A 12,834-nucleotide genomic window follows, 5' to 3' on the forward strand; every position below is an offset into this window, starting at 1 on the left:
GGGGAAGGAAATGTACTGACGTCTCCTTTTGAAGAGGGCATTCGTGACCTGGCGGATGCAGCAATGCACCGCGAACTGGGAAACATTGGCAATGTCCCCAGTAGCGGATTGGAAGGAGCCGGTGGCATAGAAGTTGAGAGCCACTGTCACCTTCACTGCCACCGACAGAGACGCCCTGCTCCTCAGCTGAGGCTGCAGATCTCTCTGAAGCAGGTGGCAGATCTCAGTGACCACCTTCCTTCTGAATCGAAGCCTCCGAATACACTGCTCCTCAGACATGTTGAGGTATGAGAACTGCTGGCGGTATACCCTGGGAGGGTAAGGTCTCCTGTGCCGACGCCTGTTGGCCCTCCTCCATCTGGCCGTGATTGGCACTCTCTCTTCGCGTCTCTGAGCCCTTTCAATGCAATGGAGAAACCCAACGTTTCCACCCATTGCAGCCCCCATTATATGTGGCCACTCAAGGCTATGGCACTGAAAAATCAATCCAACTGCAAAGCTCTGGGCTGAAGCCAGAAGTACCTGTGCGAGCGCTGAGTCAATGCAGAACGCTCTCTCCCTTTGTTTCTCTGCAAATCTCTCTCTCTCTCACACAGAAGGAGTGGTCCAAAATGGCTACCACAAAGAATGCAGGAAGAGTCCCCTTTAAATAGCGCCCCCCCCCCAGCCCCACAGTGACTGGGAACCGTTCCACTCAACTAGTCGCTGTGAGCGCCGGGCGGAAAGAAGGGGGGCGCCACTAAAGTTCCGGTTCGGGGCGCACCAAGGGCGTTGCACCATGAAATGACGTCAGGATCTGCGCGCGAAGCTGAGCGGGCGTTGCGGTTTTGCGCCGCCGCTAATTCTTCACTCAAGTTCCCGAGAGGTGCAGATCGTGCCGTGCCCGGGCACTAGCCGCTTCGTGCCCCACTTATCGCCCTCTTAAGGCACTAGCGGCTGGCGCTACCAACTGAATTTCTAGGCCATAGAGTTTTACAGCATAGGAAGAGGCCCTTCGGCCCATCGTGTCCGCGCTGGCCACCAAGCCCTGTCTAATCTAATCCCATTTTCCAGCACTTGGTCCATAGCCTTGTATGCTGTGGCATTTCAAGTGCTCATCTAAATGCTTCTTGAATGTTGTGAGGGTTCCTGCCTCTACCACCCTTTCAGGCAGTGAGTTCCACATTCCAACCACCCTCTGGGTGAAAAAGTTTTTTCTCAAATCCCCTCTAAACCTCCTGCCCCTTACCTTGAAACTATGCCCCTTGGTTATTGACCCCTCTACTAAGGGAAAAGTTCCTTTCTATCTACCCTATCTATGCCCCTCATAATTTTGTACACCTCAATCAGGTCCCCCCTCAGCCTTCTCTGCTCTAAGGAAAACAAACCCAGCCTGTCCAGTCTTTCTTCATAACTGAAGCGCTCCAGCCCAGGTAACAACCTGGTGAATCTCCTCTGCACCCTCTCCAATGCAATCACATCCTTCCTATAGTGTGGCGACCAGAACTGCACACAATACTCCAGCTGTGGCCTAACTAGCATCTTGTACAGCTCCATCATAACCTCCCTGCTCTTATATTCTATGCCTCGGTTAATGAAGGCAAGTATCCCATATGCCTTTTTAACCACCTTATCTACCTGTCCTGCTGCCTTCAGAGATCTATGTACATGCACACCAAGGTCCCTCTGATCCTCTGTCCTTCCTAGGGTCCTACCATTCATTGTGTATTCCCTTGCCTTGTTAGTCCTCCCAAAATGCATCACCTCACACTTTTCAGGGTTAAATTCCATGTGCCACTGTTCTGCCCACCTGACCAACCCATCTATATCGTCCTGTAGCCTGAGGCTTCCCTCCTCGTTATTTACCACTCCACCAATTTTCTTTCTTCTTGCATGGCACATCAAACACGACAGTCAGACGAGTGCATGCTTGCCCTCACTAAAGGCTTGCACACTCTGAATGCCACCTTAACTAGGATGGATCAAAATGTAGCCTTGGTCGTCCAGCCCCCACTGATGTGCAGCAAAGTATTCCCCAGCTCATTGCAAGCAGGGTGGTGAGGGGTGCGTCAAGAGAGGGATAGAAACATAGAAACATAGAAGATAGGAGCAGGAGTAGGCCATTCGGCCTGTCGAGCCCGCTCTGCCATTTAATGAGATCATGGCTGATCATCCAAATTCAGTACCCTGTCCCTGCTTTCTCCCCATATCCCTTGATCCCCTTAGCCTCAAGAAATGTATCTAACTCCTTCTTGAATATATTTAATGAATTGGCCTCAACTGCCTTGTGTGGTAGAGAATTCTACAGGTTCACCACTGGGTGAAGAAATTCCTCCTCATCTCTGTCCTAAATAGCTTACCCCTTATCCTTAGACTGTGACCCCTGGCTCTGAACTCCCCCACCATCAGGAACATCCTTTCTGCATCTAGTCTGTCTAGACCTGTTAGAATTTTATATGTTTCAATGAGATCCCTGTTAAATCCGTGTATCTTGATGTTGTGGGTCCTTCAATAACTAGACAAGAGACTGCAGGGAACAATCAACAGGTGTTTACTGGATGAGGGTTACTCTGAAACTAACTGCACAGATCCCTACTCAGGGTTATATACAGGTGTGGTCACTGCCGGTACTACAGTATACAGGAGCTGTAAAAAGTAGTTCTCCCCTTAAAGGTACATACACTACAATTCCTCCCCTTTTAGATTAACAGTACCATAACACTCATTTAACAATTAAATATCAAACTAATTACAATTAACACTTTTAACATGCAACATTAGCTGAAAATAGTCTATTTATATATTCAGTCTTTGGGGAGGCTTCCTGATCCTTTCTGGATAGCGCCTTTCCCGAGTGTCTTGCTCTTGGCGCAGAGGCGATTCTGGCCCCCTGTCGTCGGTTGGTTCATCAGCTTCCGATGCTACTGTTTCTGGGGTAGATGCGACCTGTACGTCGGGTTCACCACCAGGTACGTATGGGCGAGGCATGGGGTTGACTTGTTCCTGTGACTCTAGGATCTGGTCAGCATGGCGTCTCACGATGCTCTCCCCAACGTCCACTGTGTACATTAGTGGGCCCTGCCGTGTGCATATCGTTCCTGGCTGCCATTTTTCTGTTCGGTAGTCGCGGGCCAAGACTGGTTGCCCTACATTGAAGCTCCTTGTTGGCTTCTCATGGATGTGCTGAAATTGCTTACTCTCAACATCTCTTCGTACGTTTGGTCTGAGCAAATCCAGGCGAGATCTTAACCTTCGGTTAAAGAACATCATGGCTGGGGTCTGGTTGGTGACTGCATGTGTCGCATATCTGTAGGCTAACAGGAAATTGTCCACCTTATGCTGCAGTGGAATGTCATCATCACACATGGCCCTTACTGCTTTTTTAAAGGTTTGTACGAACCTCTCAGCCAATCCATTTGTGGCTGGATGATACGGGGCAGATGTGTAATGCCTTACCCCATTCCTTTTCATAAATCTTCAAAACTCTTCGGACACAAACTGTGGTCCGTTATCAGAGCAAATCTGCTCTAGCAAGCCGTTCCTGGCAAAAATGGTCCGTAGGACTGCAATAGTTTTCTCCGTGGTGGTGGAGGACATTTTGATCACCTCAGGCCATTTCGAGTGCGCATCCACGGCTATTAAAAATATTGAGTCCATGAATGGACCAGCAAAATCAATATGCACCCGTTGCCATGGAGATGAGGGCCACTCCCATGGGTGTAGAGGGGCATGTGGTGGTGCATTTTGGACCTTTCGGCATCCTGAGCAGCTCTTTGTCAGGTCCTCGATTTGCTGATCGATCCCTGGCCACCACACATAAGCCCTAGCAAGGCTTTTCATTTTCACCCCTCCCAGATGGCCTTCGTGAAGCTCATTGAGCACTATCTCCCTTAACTTGGGTGGAATTACCACTTGGGATCCACACATCAAGGTCCCCTGGCATACTGACAGCTGTTCTCTTCTGGATGAGAATGCTGGCAACAGTGAGTCGCCATGTGTTGGCCATCCCTTCACCGTCAAGTCATATACTCGAGACAGTGTCGGGTCATTTCGGGTCTCCTCTATATCAGCATTAGTTACTGGCAAGCGTTCAATTATAGTCGCATAAAATATTTCAACAGGGTCCACTGCTGGTGCTTCCTCCGCAGTAGGCAGTGGCAGGCGTGATAGCCCATCAGCGTTTCCATGCTGTTTTGTGCCCTTATACTCGATTTCATATTGGATCGCCCCTAGAAAAAGGGACCATCTTTGTAGCCGTTGCGCAGTCATCACCGGAACGCCCTTCTTTGGATTAAAGATGGAGACAAGTGGTTGGTGGTCAGTCAGCAAGGTGAACTTCTGCCCGTGCAGATAGTGGTTGAACTTTTTCACTCCCCACACTAGGCTGAGGGCCTCCCTGTCAATCTGGGCGTAGTTACACTCGGCTGAGGTTAGTGACCGAGACGCAAAGGCTACTGGCCTCTCCGAGCCGTCCGGGAATTTGTGCGACAGCACCGCTCCAATGCCATAGGGTGATGCATCACACGCCAACCGAATTGATAGTGCTGGGTTGAAATGAGCCAGCACCTCTTTTGATGTGATCAATTCTTTGCACTTCTGGAAAGCTCGTTTACATTTGTCATTCCACTTCCATGGTACCCCCGTTTGCAGTAGGGTGTTCAGTGGGTGTAGTACTGTAGACAAATTCGGCAAGAACTTATGGTAGTAGTTCACCAACCCGAGGAAGGACCTCAGTTGTGACACATTTTCCGGTGCTGGAGCCTTGACTACTGCCTCAATCTTTTCAGGGGACTTATGTAACCCCTCTTCATCAATAACGTGGCCACAATACAAGATCTGCTTCTGGAAAAACTTGCATTTGTGGCGATTAGCTCAGAGCCCATATTCCTTCAATCTAGTGAGCACCTGCTCCAGGTTGGCGAGGTGATCACTGTCATTTTCGCCCGTGACCAGGATGTCGTCCAAATAACACTGGGTCCCTGGAATCCCTTGCAGGGCTTGATCCATTGCCCTTTGCCAAATAGCCAGAGCTGATGCTACCCCGAACACCAGCCGGTTGTATTGGTAGAGACCTTTATGAGTGTTGATCGTGAGGTACTGTTTCGAGGCTTCTTCTACCTCCATTTGCAGGTACGCCTGGGCCAGATCAATCTTAGTGAAGCATTTCCCTCCAGATAGCGAGGCGAAAATATCTTCAATCCGCGGAAGCGGATATTGTACAGTGTGAAGGACTGGGTTCACTGTCACCTTGAAGTCCCCACAGATGCGAACCTTCTTTGGTTCCCCAGGTGTATTACTCAATGACCTCTTCATTACAGGAATGATGGGTGTAGCCCACTCGCTCCAGTCCACTTTGGACAGTAGTCCTGAACGTTCCAAACCTTCCAGCTCTGCTTCGACAGCTGGGCGGATCGCATAAGGTACCGGTCTGGCCTTAAAAAACTTTGGGCTTGCATTTTCCTCTATTTTGATCGTCGCTGTTATGCCTTTTAGTGTTCCGAGTCCCTGCTGGAACACTTCTTGTGCGTCAGTTAGCATTTTTGACAGTCGTCCAGGTGTGACGTCGTCATCCTTTTTGGCATCTACAGTCAGTGCTGGTATGGAATGCCAATCTAGCTGTATCTTCCGGATCGATTCACGTCCTAGTAGTGGTGGTCCTCCATCTGGCAATACATATAGGTCAATTTTTGTTGTTTCCTTGCCGTTATATATAACGTTCACCCTTATTTTTCCTTTGGGGTAGACTTTTTGCCCCGTGTACATCTTCAAGATAATCTCTGAATCTCTGTATCTCTCAAGGGTATATATGGGAATAGCTGCTTGTAGTCCCTTCGGTTTATGACTGTTAGGGCTGATCCTGTGTCCAATTCCATTTTCACTTGGACTCCGGCTATCTTGAGCGTGACCCAGATAGTTTGGTGATCCTCCGTTTTGATCACATTATGTAGTTTCAGACAACCCAGCTCCTTGCTTCCAGAGTCTGTATCACTTTTCTGTTCGTCTGCACTACTCTCCGTCACCTTATGTACCTTCTTGTACTTCTCCTGTGGGGATTTCTTGCTGCTGGTTTTCTTTTCCAACCTGCAGACTCTTGCTATGTGTCCTACTTTTCCACACTGTCTGCACACTTGGTCCTTGAACCAGCAATCATTATGGTTGTGTGTTGTTCTGCCGCAGCGATAGCACTTCACTGTTCCGTTTGACATTTCATTTGTGCCATATTCTTGCGGTCTCCGTTGTATCTCTGCCGCGCCCCGTGCTGCTGCTTCGTGTGATACTGCCATGCTGAAAGCCTTGTCCAGCGTAAGATCCTTTTTTGATAGAAGCCGTTTCTGGGTTCCTTCACTTTGAAGCCCACACACAAACTTGTCCCTTAAAGTATCTGCTAGTCCCGTTCCAAACTGGCAGTGTTTTGATAGCTTGTGCAGTTCTGTTAAAAACTCAGCATTACTTTCATCTTTATGCTGGTTCCTTTTGTGAAACTTAAATCTTTCCACTATCAGCAGCGGTGTGGGGTCTAAGTGGTCCTGTAGGATTGACACTATGTTTTCAAAATCCTTTTCCACTGGCTTCTCTGGGGTTACTAGGTTTCGCAGTAAGCCATACATTTTTGCACCCATTGAATTCAACAATACCAGATCTTTCCTGTCATCTGGCACTTCATTCGCCTTGCAGTACACTTCTATGCGTTCGACATATGTCGTCCAATCTTCGACTTCATTGTCGAACGCTGTGACACTGCCACTCTTTGACATCCCTGGGTGTGGTTAGACTGGCTCAAAATGGCATCTCCCGCGCTCTCCCTTCTTCTCCGCTGCGGCTCAAAATGGCGTCTCCCGCGCTCTCCCTTCTTCTCCGCTGCGGCTCAAAATGGCGTCTCCCGTGCTTTCCTTTCTTCCCCGCTGACGCTGCTCGCCCCCTGAACACCGGCTGCACTCTGCGCGTTTTCCTGCGCACCTCTCTCTCTCGTTGACGCCGCTCAGTGCTGAACAGCGGCTGCGCCCTGTGCGCTCTACCCTCTCTCTTTTCCCGTCAACGCCGCTCGGTCCTGAACACCGGCTGCGCCCTGTGCGCTCTACCCTCTCTCCTCTCAGCGTCGACGCCGCTCGGCCTTTTTCCGTGTCGTCGGTCGGCTCTAGCCACCGCTGTGCGGGAAGGGTCCACGCCGTACCTGTTGCCAGCCCGTTTCGCTGGAGTCTCCGTTGGACGGTCGACGCCCGTGCCTCTGGACTCTCTGAAGAAATAGCAGTATTCTCTTCACTATCTCCCCGTCAAAGAGCCGTCCACAACAGAATTCACAGCAATGATGGAATTTCGCTCTGCAGAGTTGCAGGTAGGTTCGAATTTTCTCGTCGCCAATGTTAAATCTGTGTATCTTGATGTTGTGGGTCCTTCAATAACTAGACAAGAGACTGCAGAGAACAATCAACAGGTGTTTACTGGATGAGGGTTACTCTGAAACTAACTTTACAGATCCCTACTCAGGGTTATATACAGGTGTGGTCACTGCCGGTATTACAGTATACAGGAGCTGTAAAAAGTAGTTCTCCCCTTAAAGGTACATACACTACAGTCCCCTCTCATTCTTCTAAACTCCAGCGAATATAAGCCCAATCGACCCAATCTCTCCTCATACGTCATGACTGCCATCCCAGGTATCAGTCTGGTGAATCTTTGCTGCACTCCCTCCATACCAAGAACATCCTGTCATGAATCTTATGACTCATGAAGTAACACTGGGCGGCCAGCTGGTGGCGCCATCCAAGGAGTTTAAATACTCGGCCGTGGGCCCAGCTTGCTCTGGATGTTTCTGTAACCAGGAACTAGTGATGTAACTAGCAATCTCATGGTTTTGAAACAGTTGATTAAAGCCTTGTTTTACACTCAAACCAAGTGCTCAGTAGTCTTTTTAGATCACATCCTTCCTCAGATAAGGCAACCAAAACTGCACACAATACTCAAGGTGTGGACTCACCAAGTCAACTGCAGGATGATGGCGAAAGGGGACACAGAAGTGGGGGACTCTGCTCAAAGCACTTCCACTTCTCACCCATTTGTAGCCGCCCCCGCCCCCAGTCAGTGCCCCACATGCTGCCTCGTGTCCCAGTGGCCGAGTCTGCCCCTGCACAGGTGCGGGTGGAGCAGTCTTTGGCGGGGCACCTCACGGGGCTCCAAAACCCAGAGGACGTCGGCCAAGAGCAGCTGAACAGTCAGAGCAGGGACGTGAGCAGCCTGCCTCTGCAAATGTCTGCCACAACCTGCCGTGATACACACACAGACACACAGAAACCCCACAGTGCAGATAGAGGCCATTTCGGCCCATCGAGCCTGCACCGACACATATCCCACCCGATCCCCGTAACCCCTACACCAACACATATCCCACCCTATCCCCGTAACCCCACATATTTAATCCCCCTAACACTAAGGGTCAATTTATCATAGCCAATCAACCTAACCCGCACATCTTTGGACTGTGGGAGGAAACCAGAGCACCCGGAGAAAACCCACGCAAACACGGGGAGAATGTGCAAACTCCACACAGACAGTCACCCGAGGCCAGATTCGAACCCGGGTCCCTGGCGCTGTGAGGCAACAGTGCTAACCACTATGCCACCGTGCTGCCCTTCGCCTCCTGAGGCACTGGTGTTCACTCGTCTCCAGGAAGCTGATCCTCTGCCTTTATACCCTTTGTTGGGGGTGTCAGCCTCCGGCCAGCTGCACCCTTGTGCTCATCCCCTTTCTCCGGTGGAGCAGCAGGTCTGTGAGGAGAAGGCTGCTATTGCTCCTGCTGGTGCTGTTGCTCCTGCTGCAGCTGATCTCGGTCCTCATCTGAGGCCTGAGGTGAAACTGCATAAGCGGCACCCATGCTGATCTGATAAATGACAAATGTAAAGTGCAGATCAGACGCAAACACCTCCAAAGTAGTGAGAGTGACCTCCAATGCAGTGAAAGTCATCTCCAAAGTTGTAGAAAGCACCATGCAAAGTATTGAAAGCAAACTCTCGGAACAACTGCTGTGAGCAAAGGCCTTTCGCTTAGGCACGGAAGGACGTGTGAGGTTTCAGTACTGATGCAATTTTTCTGCCTGTCATTTGTTCAGCCCCCTCAATTGCCGCTGTGCTCGCGCCTTGCTTTCAGTGGCAAGGTTCAGGAGGCCCGGGAAACCCGTGGACCCACAGAGAAAGTTGAAAACCCCTGGTAAAAAACCTCTTAACTACTTTCAGTTGGTAACCCTCCTCTCCCGAGAGGGTCTCCTGCACGCAGAGGAATGCGCTCGAGTGAAGAGCGGAAGTTGACGGGGTTGGAGCCGGTTTCCCTATGCGCTGTTAATATCAGCACATTTTACTACCCACCCGCACCCAAACCCACTCACTTTTTGATGTTAAAATTCCCCCCTGTGTTCCCAGTGTTTTTACTCTCTCCAGGTTTTCCTAGTCTATTTACTCTATCCATATCTTCCAAACAACAACAACAATTTGCATTTATATAGCAGCACTTACAAAGTAAAATGTCCTAAGGCACTTCCCAGGAGCGTTATCAAATAAAATTTGACAAAGGCACATTTACACTCTCCTGAGCTTCCAGTGTATTTACTCTCTCCCAGCGTTCCCAGTGTATTTATTTTCTTCAGTTGCTCCCATTGTATTTACTCTCTCCTGTTGCTCCCAGTGTATTTACTCTCTCCCAGTGTTCCCAGTATATTTACTCTCTCCCAGTGTTCCCAGTGTATTTACACTCTCCTGTTGCTCCCACTGTATTTACTCTCTCCCCGTGTTCCCAGTATATTTACTCTCTCCCAGTGTTCCCAGTGTATTTACTCTCTCTTGTTGCACCCAGTGTATTTACTCTCTCTTGTTGTTCCCAGTGTATTTATTCCCTCCAGTGTTTCCAGTGTACTTATTCTCTCCAGTGTTCCCAGTGTATTTACTCTCGCCATGTGTTCCCAGTGTATTTAGTCTCCTCATGTATTCCCAGTGTATTTACTCTGTCCAGTATTCCCAGTATATTTATTCTCTCCAGTATTCCCAGTGTATTTCCTCTCTCCAGTGTTCCCAGTGGATTTCCTCTCTCCAGTGTTCCCAGTGTATTTACTCTCTCCCTGTGTTCCCAGCATATTTACTCTCTCCCAGTGTTCCCAGTTTATTTACTCTCTCATGTGTTCCCAGTGTATGTACTTACACCTGCTGTTTGCAGTGTATTTACTCTTTCCATGTATTTCCAGTGTATTTACATTCTCCCAGTGTTCCCAGTTTATTTACTTTCTCGCAGTGTTCCCAGTGTATTTACTCTTTCCAGTATTCGCAGTGTATTTACACTCTCCAGTGTTCCCAGTGTATTTACACTCTCCAGTGTTCCCAGTGTATGTACCCTCTCCAGTGTTCCCAGTGAATTTACTCTCTCCAGTGTTCCCAGTGTATTTACTCTCTCCCTGTGTTCCCAGCATATTTACTCTCTCCCAGTGTCCCCAGTATATTTACTCTCCCCCAGTGTTCCCAGTTTATTTACTCACTCTCGTGTTCCCAGTGTATGTACTCCCTCTTGCTGTTCGCAGTGTATTTACTCTTTCCATGTTTTGCCAGTGTATTTACATTCTCCCAGTGTTCCCAGTGTACTTACTCTCTCCGGTGTTCCCAGTGTATTTACTCTCTCCAGTGTTCCCAGTGTATTTACTCTCTCCAGTATTCCCAGTGTATTTACTCTCTCCAGTGTTCCCAGTGTATTTACTTTCTCGCAGTGTTCCCAGTGTATTTACTCTCTCCTGTGTTCCCAGTGCATTTACTCTCTCCTGTGTTCCCAGTGCATTTACTCTCTCCAGTGTTCCCAGTGCATTTACTCTCTCTTGTTACCAGTGTATTTATTCTCTCCATGTGTTCCCAGTGTATTTACTCTCTCCAGTGTTCCCAGTGTATTTACTCTCTCCATGTGTTCCCAGTGTATTTACTCTCTCCAGTGTTCGCAGTGTATTTACTCTCTCCAGTGTTCCCAGTGCATTTACTCTCTCTTGTTGTTCCCAGTGTGTTTACTCTCTCCATGTGTTCCCAGTGTATTTACTCTCCTCATGTATTCCCAGTGAATTTACTCTGTCCAGTATTCCTAGTGTATTTACTTTCTCCAGTGTTCCCAGTGTATTTACTCTCTCCAGTGTTCCCAGTGTGCTATTTTCTCGCAGTGTTCCCAGTGGATTTACTCTCTCCAGTGTTCCCAGTGTATTTACTCTCTCCAGTGTTCCCAGTGTATTCGCTTTCTTGCAGTGTTCCCAGTGAATTTACTCTCTCCCAGCGTTCCCAGTGTATTTATTTTCTTCAGTTGCTCCCATTGTATTTACTCTCTGCTGTTGCTCCCAGTGTATTTACTCTCTCCCAGTGTTCCCAGTATATTTACTCTCTCCCAGTGTTCCCAGTGTATTTACTCTCTCTTGTTGTTCCCAGTGTATTTACTCTCTCTTGTTGTTCCCAGTGTATTTATTCCCTGCAGTGTTTCCAGTGTACTTATTCTCTCCAGTGTTCCCAGTGTATTTACTCTCTCCATGTGTTCCCAGTGTATTTAGTCTCCTCATGTATTCCCAGTGTATTTACTCTGTCCAGTATTCCCAGTATATTTATTCTCTCCAGTGTTCCCAGTAAATTTACTCTCTCCAGTATTCCCAGTGTATTTCCTCTCTCCAGTGTCCCCAGTATATTTACTCTCCCCCAGTGTTCCCAGTTTATTTACTCACTCTCGTGTTCCCAGTGTATGTACTCCCTCTTGCTGTTCGCAGTGTATTTACTCTTTCCATGTTTTGCCAGTGTATTTACATTCTCCCAGTGTTCCCAGTGTATTTACTCTCTCCGGTGTTCCCAGTGTATTTACTCTCTCCAGTGTTCCCAGTGTATTTACTCTCTCCAGTGTTCCCAGTGTATTTACTCTCTCCAGTGTTCCCAGTGTATTTACTTTCTCGCAGTGTTCCCAGTGTATTTACTCTCTCCAGTGTTCCCAGTGTATTTACTCTCTCCTGTGTTCCCAGTGTATTTACTCTCTCCAGTGTTCACAGTGTATTTACTCTTTCCAGTGTTCCCAGTGCATTTACTCTCTCTTGTTGTTCCCAGTGTATTTACTCTCTCCTGTGTTCCCAGTGTATTTACTCTCTCCCTGTGTTCCCAGTGTATTTACTCTCTCCAGTGTTCCCAGTGTATTTACTCTCTCCAGTGTTCGCAGTGTATTTACTCTCTCCAGTGTTCCCAGTGCATTTACTCTCTCTTGTTGATCCCAGTGTATTTACTCTCTCCATGTGTTCCCAGTGTATTTACTCTCCTCATGTATTCCCAGTGAATTTACTCTGTCCAGTATTCCTAGTGTATTTACTTTCTCCAGTGTTCCCAGTATGTTTACTCTCTCCAGTATTCCCAGTGTATTTACTCTGTCCAGTGTTCCCAGTGTATTTACTCTCTCCAGTGTTCCCAGTGTGCTATTTTCTTGCAGTGTTCCCAGTGGATTTACTCTCTCCAGTGTTCCCAGTGTATTTACTCTCTCCAGTGTTCCCAGCGTATTCGCTTTCTTGCAGTGTTCCCAGTGAATTTACTCTCTCCAGTGTTCCCAGTGTATTTACTTTCTCGCAGTGTTCCCAGTGTATTTATTCTCTCCCTCTGTTGCCAGTGTATTTACTCTCGCCCTGTGTTCCCAGCATATTTACTTTCTCCCAGTGTCCCCAGTGTATTTTCTCTCTCCCAGTGTTCCCAGTTTTTTTTACTCTCTCTCGTGTTCCCAGTGTATGTACTCCCTCCTGCTGTTCGCAGTGTATTTACTCTTTCCATGTATTGCCAGTGTATTTACATTCTCCCAGTGTTCCCAGTGTATTTACTTTCTCGCAGTGTT

The 12,834-nt window shown here is 48.3% G+C and overlaps 1 protein-coding gene across 1 annotated transcript in view; it reads left to right on the forward strand.

The window, feature by feature from the left end:
• The window catches only part of LOC147109867 (glutamate receptor ionotropic, kainate 5-like), a 612,408-nt gene that overhangs the window by 117,056 nt on the left and 482,518 nt on the right, over nucleotides 1-12,834 (forward strand). The gene's annotated exons all lie outside the window — the stretch shown is intronic.

Source organism: Somniosus microcephalus, chromosome 12 (genome assembly GCF_052327205.1).
Source record: "Somniosus microcephalus isolate GS21.2 chromosome 12, FLI_Smic_1.0, whole genome shotgun sequence".
Taxonomy (NCBI): domain Eukaryota; kingdom Metazoa; phylum Chordata; class Chondrichthyes; order Squaliformes; family Somniosidae; genus Somniosus; species Somniosus microcephalus.